The sequence below is a fragment of the Trachymyrmex septentrionalis genome, unplaced genomic scaffold (genome assembly GCF_001594115.1).
Source record: "Trachymyrmex septentrionalis isolate Tsep2-gDNA-1 unplaced genomic scaffold, Tsep1.0 scaffold13, whole genome shotgun sequence".
Classification (NCBI taxonomy): domain Eukaryota; kingdom Metazoa; phylum Arthropoda; class Insecta; order Hymenoptera; family Formicidae; genus Trachymyrmex; species Trachymyrmex septentrionalis.
In genome coordinates this window covers 3506735-3519613 of record NW_017304438.1, presented here as the reverse complement: position 1 = coordinate 3519613, position 12879 = coordinate 3506735, and the positions used below count along the sequence as shown (strand labels likewise).

Genomic DNA, 12879 nt, shown 5'->3' with positions numbered 1-12879 from the left:
CCGTCACAGAAAATTCTGAAATTCTTCTTTTCTGATCTATAAGTTTTCGAGAACAAAGAGAAGGATATGTACGAAGGGTCCATACGCGATGTCGATTCCCAGAGAAATGACTCATTTTGAATTGATGTCGAATCGACATCGATACGATGAATTCGATATCTAATTGAAGGTCATTTTTTGCACTCTCTCTCTCTCTCTCTCTCTCTCTCTCTCTCTTTCTCTCTGTCTCTCTATTAATAAACACAAGTGCAGAATGTTGACAGAAGAGATGTCGAAATTACATCCAGAACTATTATAATTTTGGAGAAAAAGGTCTATCTTGATTTTTAGCTGATTTAAAGTGAGATCGACTAGTAACAATGAAGTGCTGAAATTTATATCAGTTTTATTTTGTCGACCGGATCTGCCAAAACCAGCGCACTTCCGACAGAATTCGTCGTTGTTGAGACGCGTGCAAAGATTCGGCGATTATACTGGGAAGAATAAACTTTACGATCCGGACGCTGAAAGGCCACCCGCGCCCGCATTTTCCGCGAAAAAATGCGGATGAGCTATCCCGAGAGGACGATATCATCGCATAAGAATGACAAGAATGACAAAGAATACAAATCGCGATAACGGAAAGTCACAGAATATGCTTTGCGAAAATAAGCGAGGCATGAGATGTTTTGTAAATTTTGGATGTTGAGGATAATTAAAATATATTTAATAATCTAATAAGATATTATACATAATACATTTCGACTAACACAGAGAGAGTCTTTATTAATTCCAAATTTAACTAAAAAAAATATATATATATATATATAAAATTAAGAAGAGTAATTTTACATAAATTACTCTTTTACTAAAATAATTTAAGGTAAAAGAATAATGAGAAGCCAAATCAAATTAGACAAAACGATATTCCTTATCGAAATTTTTTGAATATAGTAATTGTGAAAATGTAATCATCCATATCGTTAAGGAGAAATTATAGATTATAGGGTTCAAATCCGGTGCGAATAAAATAATAGGCTCACGTACGTGCCCGCTTCGAAAAGATGTCAACGATGCAGATCGCGAATTGTTATCATATTATGATTAAATATAGATTCACGCACTGAAATGTTGATATCCGGTACTGATAACAACGACGTTTGCGAACAAACATCTCTAAATATAAAGTGGACATTTTTCGAGCAAATGCAGAATATCGCTCAGACGATGAAGAAAAAGAAACAATGATGAACGTATTTTCGTATCTTCACCTTGCTCTTATTCGCGCGATCTAATTTCGAAGTTCGAAGTATTTAAGACGATTTTTTTCTTGATGCCTTGATGCCAAAGACTTTCTGAATCGTAAAATCACAACGTGCAAAATATCAGAGTGTTTATCAAATTTGTACGATCACGTCGATAAATGATTATGATAACCCGCTAGTCGGATAATGTTGTCCGGCGGCTTAATTGACGATGACGAATTCATCGAGAATGCAAATGGACGTTATGTAAATAAACCGATCGGTCTTTCACTAGCTGCGTTCAGCAAAAAAAAGTAGTTTTGCAACTATTATTATTATTAATTTTGCAACTATTGTAAAATTCTTTAATTCTTATTGTTAGTATTCACAATTGGATTATTCGTGTCCTGCTTATTTGTTTTGTTTTGAAATACTACACTGAGAAAAAAATATAGTTAATTTTAATAAATATTTAGTTCAATGCTGCCAATTAAACATTTACTTACAGTAAGTAAATATTTGTTTAATAAAAAAAATGATTGTTAAATCAAATTAACATTTCTTGTATCAAATAAATATATCTTTGTACTTAATAAATATTTAGTTGGCAGTATTACATTCAACTAAATATTTATTAAAATTGACTATATTTTTTTTCAGTGTAGGAGCCTCAACTTATTAATTATAATTCAAATTAATTATAACGTCTAAATTTTTTAAATACACAATCTTATAAATACATTCTAAAGATGTTAAAGTATATGTAAAAGTCATTTAATAATTTTTGTATACTTGTAAAATTGAGAACATGAACAATCAAAAAATTATTACGTATACTAAGTATTAATATGATCCTTATTTTTTTTTTCTTAGTTCCTTGTTGGATCTAAATGTATAACTAATCCTATTAAAGAGTCTTACAGCAGTTACAAAATTGCTTTTTCTGCTGAACGCAGCTACTATATTTACATGTGAAGTAAGAAATACGTGGCTCTAAAAATATTCAATATTCGAAATCTCACATAAATAAAAAAAAATGTAGATATCTTAAGTGACATTTTGAATAGTAATTTATATGTAAGTGAAAGGAAAAAAAAAAGATTAAAAAAAACGGGCTCGTCCGGGATTTGAACCCGGGACCTCTCGCACCCTAAGCGAGAATCATACCCCTAGACCAACGAGCCACTTCTTATGAGCTCCTTGCTTTGAAAAGTATATAAAGGAATACCGTGTGCTCCATTCGAATTTTATTATTTAACATTGTATATGTAATAAATCTAGACTGCGCATTTTTTAATCTTAGTTTCTATACTCCGTTAGAATAAATTAAATATATTGACGTCTTTCTTAAACTCGATATACTTTAAAAAGGAAGAGGATAATATATTTCAAATTACTTTAATCTTTCAAAACTGACAGTAACAATTTAGAAAAATGCAATCTATTTTTATTACATCTATGTTTAATAAAAATCACTTATTTGTTAAAAATAAAAAAACAGAAGTTTTTCAGAAAATAAATTTAAATGTTTTGAAATTTTTAAATTATATTACATACATTTTGTAATTTCAATTTTAAAACGCAATTTTGATGCAATAACTGATTATAGAATAAAGTAAGTACTTCTAAAGCAAATTTTTTCTTTTTCTTTTTTATTTTGATCATTTCTTTATTATGTTTATATCGCTTATTTGATACATAACAACAAAATAATTTCAAAAATTGTCATTTTTGATAATAACAATTTTTTAATTATTTTGTTCTCTCTAACAAATGAATATAAATATTACTTTTAATATGTCATTTGTTAAACCACACTAGTCGTTTTGTTGTACTAGTCGGTTTTGGAGAAGAAAATAGCGATGATATCGCATATTTTTCTTATCAGCCTTGATATAATTACAATAGTAATTATCTTCCGCTTTGATCGACATATAAATGCATATGATTTTCTGTTTACGTAACAAGATAAAATAGGCAAAATAAGAGACAAACTAACAGAATTAATTCTTTCTTGTGAATCAGAAGAATCACGCGAGAAATGCTGGCGACGATTCTCGTTCTGTGCCTCTGATTACATTCATATTATTGTAATTACACATCGGCAACTTTTTCTTTCGTCGTTTACTTCTGTCATCCCAATCCGGAACTTGCTCCGAAAAATATCTGTTTGATTCAGTTATAAATGGTGCGTAACCAGGTTTTGACCGTCATTCGTATAATGAGAAGTGAAAACGCTCAAGATGCGATAAACATTATGTGGGAGTAGAAAACTGTCTAACAAGTTAATTTTCCGTCAGAAACGCGAATGAGTTTCTCAGAAGCCAAACTGATCGACCCAAAAAGTAATAAGTTTAATTAACAAAAAAATAAACAAAAATTTTTTTAAATTAAATTATATATATTGCGTTATTAAATATATTCCCAAGTATCAGATAATTTTAATTAAGAGAAATCCTCTCTTCTATTTTCGGTCAGAGCAGATCTTAATGTTTTAATATTTCAGTATAAATTTATAATACATATATTCAATTCTGCAATCATATGCTGAAATCTTTTTCAGTCTTGTAATCATGAACAGAACCAATAATATCATGTGTTAAATAGAAATGTAATAATGTTGATGCTAATAAGCTCCTTATAAGAATATTAATGTAATGTAATGTTAAGAATAACATTAAAAACTTCGAATAATTTATTGCTAAAATATAATATTAAGGTAATAACTATGTTTTAATGGCAAATAATTTACTGGAAAAATATAATTCCAAGGTGACGTTAATAATGTTTTATTGACATTAATGACGTTATTAAAATGTTATTTACGTCACTTAGCTATTTGAGTTGTAGTTATCAAAAATTAAAGTAATAATCGATTCAATCTTTTCAAGTAAAATATTCAGTAAAATATTCGATTCTCCTCACTTTTTGTTGACGGTAATCAAAAATAAAAATACAAAAAATCAACAAAACTATGAATTAAAATCGAGAATTTTACAAAAAAATAGAATTGTTCAGTTTAAGAGAAATAGAAAGTTCAGTTTATCACATAAATCCCCAAGCAGAACAATAGTATAGTTTACATCGTTACGTCCAGTTCATAATCCTATATTGTATTTTATATTGGCCACGTGTACATCGTGCGGTTAGTTCGCGACCTATACGATAGGTTTAACCTATAGTATAAACAAGAACGCCTTGTGTAGGTCGCGGATTAAGGGCACGATGTAAACGTAGCCATCAGATCTAAACATGAAGGTCGCGACAGTAAATAATTTATTTATCATGTTTAGGTCAAATTTAGATCGAATATAGGTGTAGGTCGTGAACTAAACTATATAAGGTCATATTTCTCATTTTATCCTACAAAGTAGACGTACAAAAATTTAATTAATAAGATTTTCTATATATTTATTTACGACAACATCAAAATCATGTTAAAATAAATACTGACTAGTCAAAAAGTAACTTTTAATAACGCTGTAGAGTATCATTTGTTATGCTCATATTTTATACACGGAAAAGATACGATTTTACTGGAAGTATCTAAAAATTTAGCTAAACACAGATTTGAAAATAATTTTGTTGAATTAACAAAATAATTATGTAGGACGTTGATTACAAGAATGTCAAACTTTTTGCAACATTGTTCATTCATGCTTGAGATTTCTACGTAATTATTTTGATAGTCCAACAAAATTATTTTCAGATCTGTATCTAGCTAAATTTTAGATAGTTCAGCAAAATCGTTTTTTCTATGTAGAAAACGGAATTGAAAACTTAGCAAAATTTGATTAAGATCGACTTGAAAATGAGCGATTTGTCTCCCCATTTTTTCGCATTACGTATATTTCTCTTTGCCAAGAGTTTCAACGCGACTTGAAATTCTCATTTCCTTTCGGTCAGTCGTTTGTTTAACGCGCATATATTTCACTTTGATTATGTTACACCTCGTTTCGGAACGACAGACGGCAGCTTGCAATGTTCTCGCGCGCGTCCATATATTTCAAATCTCACAAATAGATCGCATCTTCTTTTCGCCGGCATGTTGCAAGTTTTAAGGCCCCTGAAAATATAGGTCACGCATAGAGGGAGGATCGTTTTTATGTATCCATAAATTTTTGCCGATGTAATATATATAGGCTACTCACGACGGGAATGTTCTTACCGAAAGAATTATGACTCTCGCGTTTTTCAAAACACGCATGCGTTTTGTAGAACGCAATAAACGGATGATGATTATAGTCGCCGATAAATTATTGTATATTTTTATATAAATGAAATTTCTTTCAATTATCGCGATATTTAATTCTAGATATTAAACTAATCAAGTCTATTTTTTATAAAGTTTTCGATTTCAAATTGTAACTTTGTCGATTTTCTCTACTTTTTATTCTCTACTGATACCAATCAAAAAGTAACAAAAAAATTGTTTACTCTATTATTAAATCAATATCGGAATACAGCTTTCATATTGAATAACTTATGTAGCTTTATTACAAATCTCAATCCAACTAGGCGCCGTGGCTTAGTTGGTTAAAGCGCCTGTCTAGTAAACAGGAGATCGAGGGTTCGAATCCCTCCGGGGCCTTCATTCACGATCATTGAGCGTGAGGATTTTTTTTGGGTTTAATTTTTCTATTCTCAAAATACACTTGCTGTATACATGCAATTATACAATTTAGTCGCACTACGTTATATTTTCCACATTTAAAGTACGTATACAATCAGACATTGGAAAAAGAGAGAAAGAAAATAAAAGATAAGTGTGAAGTTCAGCTACAAAGAATTCTTACATCAAGCGTTCTATCTCGTTCTCATTTTATTTTTGGTTTTTTTTTTATTTTATCGTATTATATTTTTTTATATTATATTATTTTTTTATATATTTTCTCATATTCTTTGTAATTATTGCTTTTTATTTGCTTTTTTTTATTTTCATTGTAATTATCATTTTTTTCTCTTTTTTATTCATTGCTGCTTTCGTTTTTTTTTATATCTATTCTTTTGTATATTCTAGTTAGCTTGCCTTGGAACATTATAATAAATGCTTTATCTATGTATAATATTTATCTATCTCCTATCCTTTTCCTCCTTCTCTTCTTTTCTAATAGTAACATAATTTATTAGAGATATATTTATTAAATATTGAATTTATTGATACGTATTGAGAATATATTGCCTACATGATCCAATATAAAGCTAATATTAGCTATTAATTAAATCCAGAAGCAGTGCTATAATATTGCACACTATAATATATTAACATTGAGTAAATATTGAAATTCTCTCTCTCTCTCTCTCTCTCTCTCTCTCTCTCTCTCTCTCTCTCTCCTCCCTCCTCCTCCCTTTCCCCTCTTTACCTATCTATTTATCTATCTATTTATTTACTTATCCATCTTTTGCTAATATTATTCTCTCTTTCTTTTTTTCTTCCAAAGATTCCGTAATGAAAAAAATGTTTTTATTATTATAATAGCACGGAACATATCAGCAACAAGTATTTTTTTATTAAACGAACTTTTACAAAAACTTGCTAATTTTTAAGATGTACATATGTATTTTATGAGATATGTATCTATAAAACTTCAATGAGATTACAGATCGAACTCGGCACGTCGAAAGCATTTTCGAATTCGAATGGAATTCACATTCTGTCCTAGACCATCGACGTAATAATAGAATCTAATTTCCTGCTCAAGGTATTGTACATTCACATACGCCCGGTTTTCAGTAAGCCGACGTAAATGTGGCTTACGGCTCGTAAGCGTATTTATAACTGCTTAACGCGTAAGATCAATTGCAGTATTGCGCCGTCTAGAAGCATTCGAGTCTAAATTAAAGCGCGGTCATACTTTAGGTATGCGCGAAAATCACTCGCGGCTTTTCCATCGAGCGAAAGAGAACTCCATAGCAGCAAGAATCTAATTACGAAAGATGCAAATTTTATCAAACGACAGGCGTCTAGTACGCCGCGTTTTCGTAATAATCGCACAGAACATATCAGATCGGGTCAATATTGAAATTCAATATTGGTTATAGAATACAAGGCGTCTATTTTCAAACGCGAGCCAATATTACGCCAATACTGCACCAATGATTTGTGCTACTAGGAATATCGGATAAGTTATATAGGAAATTTTAATTAAAAGATCTAGCTGTGGATTTGTAGAAAATTTATGGAGAATTTTCTAAGAGATTTTGTTTAAAATCTCTTCTGAACTCTAAAAAGTAGGAAATTTTCCGAAAACTACCATTTAGAGACAAAGTAGGAGCAATATTTCCAAATCCTAAGATTCTATTATAATCGTAGGATCTATGTTCTAAAATTAAAGTCCAAAATACAAGTAGAATTTCAACTGGAGAGAACAAAGTGGATTTTTTTATTAAACGTACTTTTATATATTATACATTTGCTGATTTACTAATTTTTATTATGTATTTCATGAAGTATGCATCCATAAAACTTCAATGAAATTGCAGATCGCGAACTCTAATAGACACCGATCGTATGAAAAAATTTACATCTCTCGTTATTCAGCCAAATAATCGGCATTTCGTACTTCGCCGATTTATTAATTCACTCTAATATAAATTATCAAAATTGCGTTGTTGCGATGTGCTTGCGAAGAACCAGACACGCCTAAACGGTATTAACGTTTTTGTTACATTGTCTCTCGCAAACCTTGCATTCTTTGAGCAATTGTGTGTATGAGAACGATGACCTGCGCGACACGAGATAGCTTGATCTTCACCATGACTTATAAATCTATCAACCATAATTCGCTATCCTCTCTTTTCTCCAGTCTTGCTGGAAAATAAAGCTATGGAGAAATCGCACATACAATGCTTGTATAAATTATATTATTAAAACGTGATAACATTTAAATGATAATGTCAATTTTATCAAAGCGGCGCGACTGTTTCGACATAGTAAAGCAACGCTGATAAATTAATTCCTATTATTCTTATTATTACGTTTATATGTATTTCAATAAAAAGAAACAAAGTAGTCAATAAAGCCCACGCGTTATTGATACTAAGCAATTGTGTTTAGCATCGCTTTTCCAATGAATAACTTTTCCGTGGTTTTGTTTGTACTGAGGAAAATCAGAATCTGTCGAAACATTTGCATTTTTATTTATAATTGAGGGTCGCATGTTACATTGTAGCAATAAATATTGTTCAATAATTTCGTGTGAGCTTTTATTGGTTACTTTGTTTCTTTTCATTATACATGTTTCGTTATTTCTCTGTTACAATTGATTACGTTTGACAAATTTATTAACACGTGTTTTAATTGATATAAATTAATATTCATTTCTCTATTAATGTAGATTATAATGTTGTCATGTATTCTCTGGAATATGATGCTAATCAATAATACTTATTTTACCAATAAAACTGGATTGATGAATTCTATTTTTCTGAAATTTCACTGAAAAGCGTTTCGACAATTTCAGCCACATTTCAGTGAAACTTTAACGAAATTTCAGCGAAATTTTTCCATCAAGGCTGTAAAAAACATTATTTCCCGATACTAGCGAAATATTAGAAAACAATGTACTGCCGATATTAAACATTGGATAAAAATTTAATCTCCAATATTGGTTCAATATTGTTGTACCAATATTGGCTAAATATGATTAGGCGTCTACCTTACTAGATCAATATCGGGGTTTCAATTCTTACCCAATGTTTAATATTAGTTGTACATTATTTCTCAATACTGTGTCAGTACGTTGTGCTACAATTAGAATTAACTTTAGTCGCAACCTTTTTAATAATTATTATTAATTATAAAATATCAATACAATATTTACATTTCTACCAATGTACATTAACTTTAATCTCAGTTTTATTTACATTTAACTTTTTTTAATTCTTAGAACTGGAAAAAAATATAAAAAGTAAATAAATAAGTTAAATCGAGATTAAAGTTGATAGAAATGGACGTAAGTCATAATTCTTGCGGATTTCGGCACAGGATCCTGTGGAACCGCAAGAACAGGATTTCCTTCATCAAATTCTCTTTCAAGCTCTGGCTTAATTAATTAATTCTTTTCGCCGTCAAATTTGCGGAACCTTTTGCGGTTTTCCGTTTCGACGGTTTTAAGTTCCGTCTTAAAGCCGATTATTCCTTGATTCGTGATAAATGAAGAGAATGTATAATGTATTACATAATTCAGTTAAGTGGAATAATAGAAAGCGTGATAGATTGCATAAATTGATCAAATTTTGCTATGAGTCCAAAAGCAAAAGGTGTTTAGAGGTCCGTTTAATCGATGCGGTATCCTGGCAACCAAACAGACGCGTTTATCAATTTTGACTCCTATCGGTTGCATACTGTGCCGCACATTCGATATACGAGAGCTCATCTCCTCTACAGGCACTTAAACATTGGAAGTGAAGTGTTTGTAAACGATGGGTAATACCGAGAGCAATGTTGCGAGTAGCGTGAAGAAACAAACGGATACGTCGTCCATCCTGCTCTATAAATTAGTCGACTTGAAGGGTGAGCGAAATAATCAAACGTACAATATAGTAATCAATTTATTTATTTCATTTTTACTATGAAAATGAGTTTATTTGTGAGAACAAAAAATAAAATAATTACTAATACAATTAATAATAAAATGAATACAATTCGCTAAATATGTATAGTATGTATGAAAATGAATGAATGTTATGTCTACTTTGTTTTACTTGAAATATACGACAGCGAAAAAATGAAAGCGCAGCATTTCGCCGATTTCTGACGTGCATTTCGCGTTGTCAGCGTATATTGGCCGCCCTCGACGAAAGCTGGCTTTTGACGCGGCTTTCGCGGTTTGCAACGACGAAGAATATGACATGCCGGGCAAAACGAAGGCACATAAATAGAGTTACGTCTGGCAGAGCAGATTCAGCAACATGCCAAACATTCTCGCGGTCTTTGGAAGACCCGTCGTTAAAACCGATGGCTTTCGTCATTCACCATTATTTACGGCGAGTAACAAAAGAGATCACTGTCATTATCAACGATTGCGCCGTAAATCGAACGGCAGATAACATCGTAGATAACATGAACACGAGATGTATACAAAAAGAACAGTTTTGTTGAATTTAAAAATGTATCTAAATAACAAATTTGTAAACAATTTTATCATAAAAATAAGAAAAATATATATAAGAAAAATTGATTGCTAAAAATAATTATATCAGAAATTGATTGCTGGAATATAAAAAATTTTTATTGTATTGCTCATTATATATGCTCGATTCATCTTCTATATAAATATTTTTATATAGAAATATCTTTTTAATTATTATATGTGTCAAATTAAATTTTTAGTTATTTCAACAAAATCGTTCTTTCATCATATATGAGCTATTCACGAAAATTCCGAGATATAACTCCAAGATTGCACTCACGAAGGAAAAGATTCCATTAGATCGCGTGGGGAATATTATTTATCATCACTTTCTCCTCGTTCGACGTCGAGGGTTCGTCCAAGTGTTCCATAATCTCCGGATTGTCCGAAGCGAAAGAAGTCTGAATGCTATACTTTCCCATCTCGGCTTCGAACAGGATGTTGTTTATCTGATGCTGTGCGACGAGTCTTGCACGCACGTCCGCTATATTCTTCAGCCGAATGGCGACATGCTCGGCAAAAACCGTAAATTCGTCACGACCTGACGGAGTCTCCTAAAATTGTAGAAAGAAAAAGTGATGTTGATAGGATCGAGGACCTTTACAAGCAGGTCGTGTAGATCAAAAGTTTTCAATTAGGATAGGTTTTCGATTAGGAGGTCTCGAGAACTCTCTATACAATGTTGTAATAACGTGCTACACAGTTTTTATAATATTGGTTTAAGAAAAAAGTCCCTTTATAAATTGATAAAAAGATTTTTTTAGTAACTCATATATTTTATTTTAAAAAATTGGTAATTACACCACTAGATAGAGCAACGTTTCTGCCGTACATTTAATCTGTATTTTTAATTGCGATACAATTATTTTTAATGAAGTTACGAACAATAAAATCAGAATGTTCCTTTCGCGAGTAACTCAGGAATAAAAAATTATAGAAACATTTTTTTTCAATTACAGAAAAGAAAATTTTTTATTTTTTTTAGTTCGTAGTTTTTTATATATAAAAATTACAAACTCACATAAATTCAAAAATATATTATAGTAACCAAAAGATTTTTTATAGTTTCAAAAGATTTTTTTAAACCCTTTTTTTAAATTTAAATTTTGATCATTTTTAACAAAGATATTGATGGAGAAAGATTTTTTTATCAACTTGTAAAAAGACTTTTTCTTTAATCCAATGTAATCCGTAAATATCAACTAACAATATATTATATCAATATTATAATTTCTCATTCAACAATATAAATGTAATATAACACATGTTGTACATAATACATTGTTCAACAGAAAATTATAATATTGATGTAATGGTACTGTTAGTTGATGTTTATTGGAAATTAATATATAAAAAAATTGAAATATACCTGCTGCTTCCAATTAGAGGTGGGTACGAGATTCTAAAAGGAAAACATCGTGAATTAATTAAACACATATAATCCCATTTTGTGAGTAATGAAGTACCGCGGTTCACGATATTACTTAAAAAAATTAACTGTAAGGAAAGAATAGTTTTGCTGAAGTGTTTAAAAATTTAGTTAGATATGAAAATAAATTTTGTTGACATATGAATATTGTATTCAACAAAGCTCCAATAAATAATAATTCAAAATATGTAATTGCAAGAGGCTATCTGAGCTTAGATAGTTGCGCTAATTTTTTAATCAGAATATATATGTAAATAATATAAGCAATATTCTAATGCTTCAACTTTTAATAATAACGATTTTTCTCAGTAAATATATACAGATTTTACACATTATAATATAAATTATTAATTACAATCTATATAATCTTACTGTTGTGATATAATCCTCTCTTCTTATAACGATTATAAAATAAAATTCCTTAATCTTGTAATATATCCTTATTGCTTATAGAAACCACATAAATTTTGTTGAACCATTAAAATAATTATGTAAGCTAAAACTGATTGCTAAAACGTTAAAACTATTTACAGCATTGTTCATCATGCTTGAGATTTCATATAATTATTTCAGATCAGTATTTTTAAATGTTTCAACAAAATCGTTCTTTCCGTGTAAAGAATGGCTCAATTTTCAATCTTTAAGGGTGAAAGTTCACTCTTCACAGTGAGATTTATTCTAAAGGGGGGTTTTCACTCTAAAAGAATATACTAATTTAAATTTTAATTATATTACCATTAATCGTATGCTAATTGTACGAAAGGAAACCGCGGGAATATTCACAGGAGCTCGTGAACAGACACACCTGCTTTTCGACGTTCGGCGTCTCGCGATTGATTCGCAGCAAGCGCCCTTTATTCAGGAAAGACAAGGCCTCGTAAGCGAACCACTTGGGCTTGATGACACTACCAGGATTCGAATCAGCCTTGAGCCTGCGTTTCGCGTACGCTTTGTGAACCGACATAAAGTGAGTCTTCAAGCTCTTCAGTTTTCTCTCCACCGTCATCACGTCGCATCCGAGCTGACAAGTGCAAACCCCAATGAGATAAGAGCGCGCCGTACATTCTTGTTTTCAATTTTTATTTTTATTTTC

General features: G+C 30.6%; 2 non-coding genes and 1 pseudogene across 2 annotated transcripts; 1 reads left to right on the top strand and 2 right to left on the bottom strand.

The window, feature by feature from the left end:
• Positions 1 to 2335: 2335 nt before the first annotated feature.
• Trnap-agg lies at positions 2336 to 2407 on the bottom strand. Its single transcript has one exon. It is a non-coding gene; the product is annotated as a tRNA-Pro (tRNA).
• A 3333-nt stretch (positions 2408 to 5740) lies between these two features.
• On the top strand, positions 5741 to 5814 carry Trnat-agu. The gene has a single exon. It is a non-coding gene; the product is annotated as a tRNA-Thr (tRNA).
• Positions 5815 to 10549: 4735 nt separating this feature from the next.
• LOC108756847 overlaps positions 10550 to 12879 on the bottom strand; it is a 3553-nt pseudogene continuing 1223 nt past the window's right edge.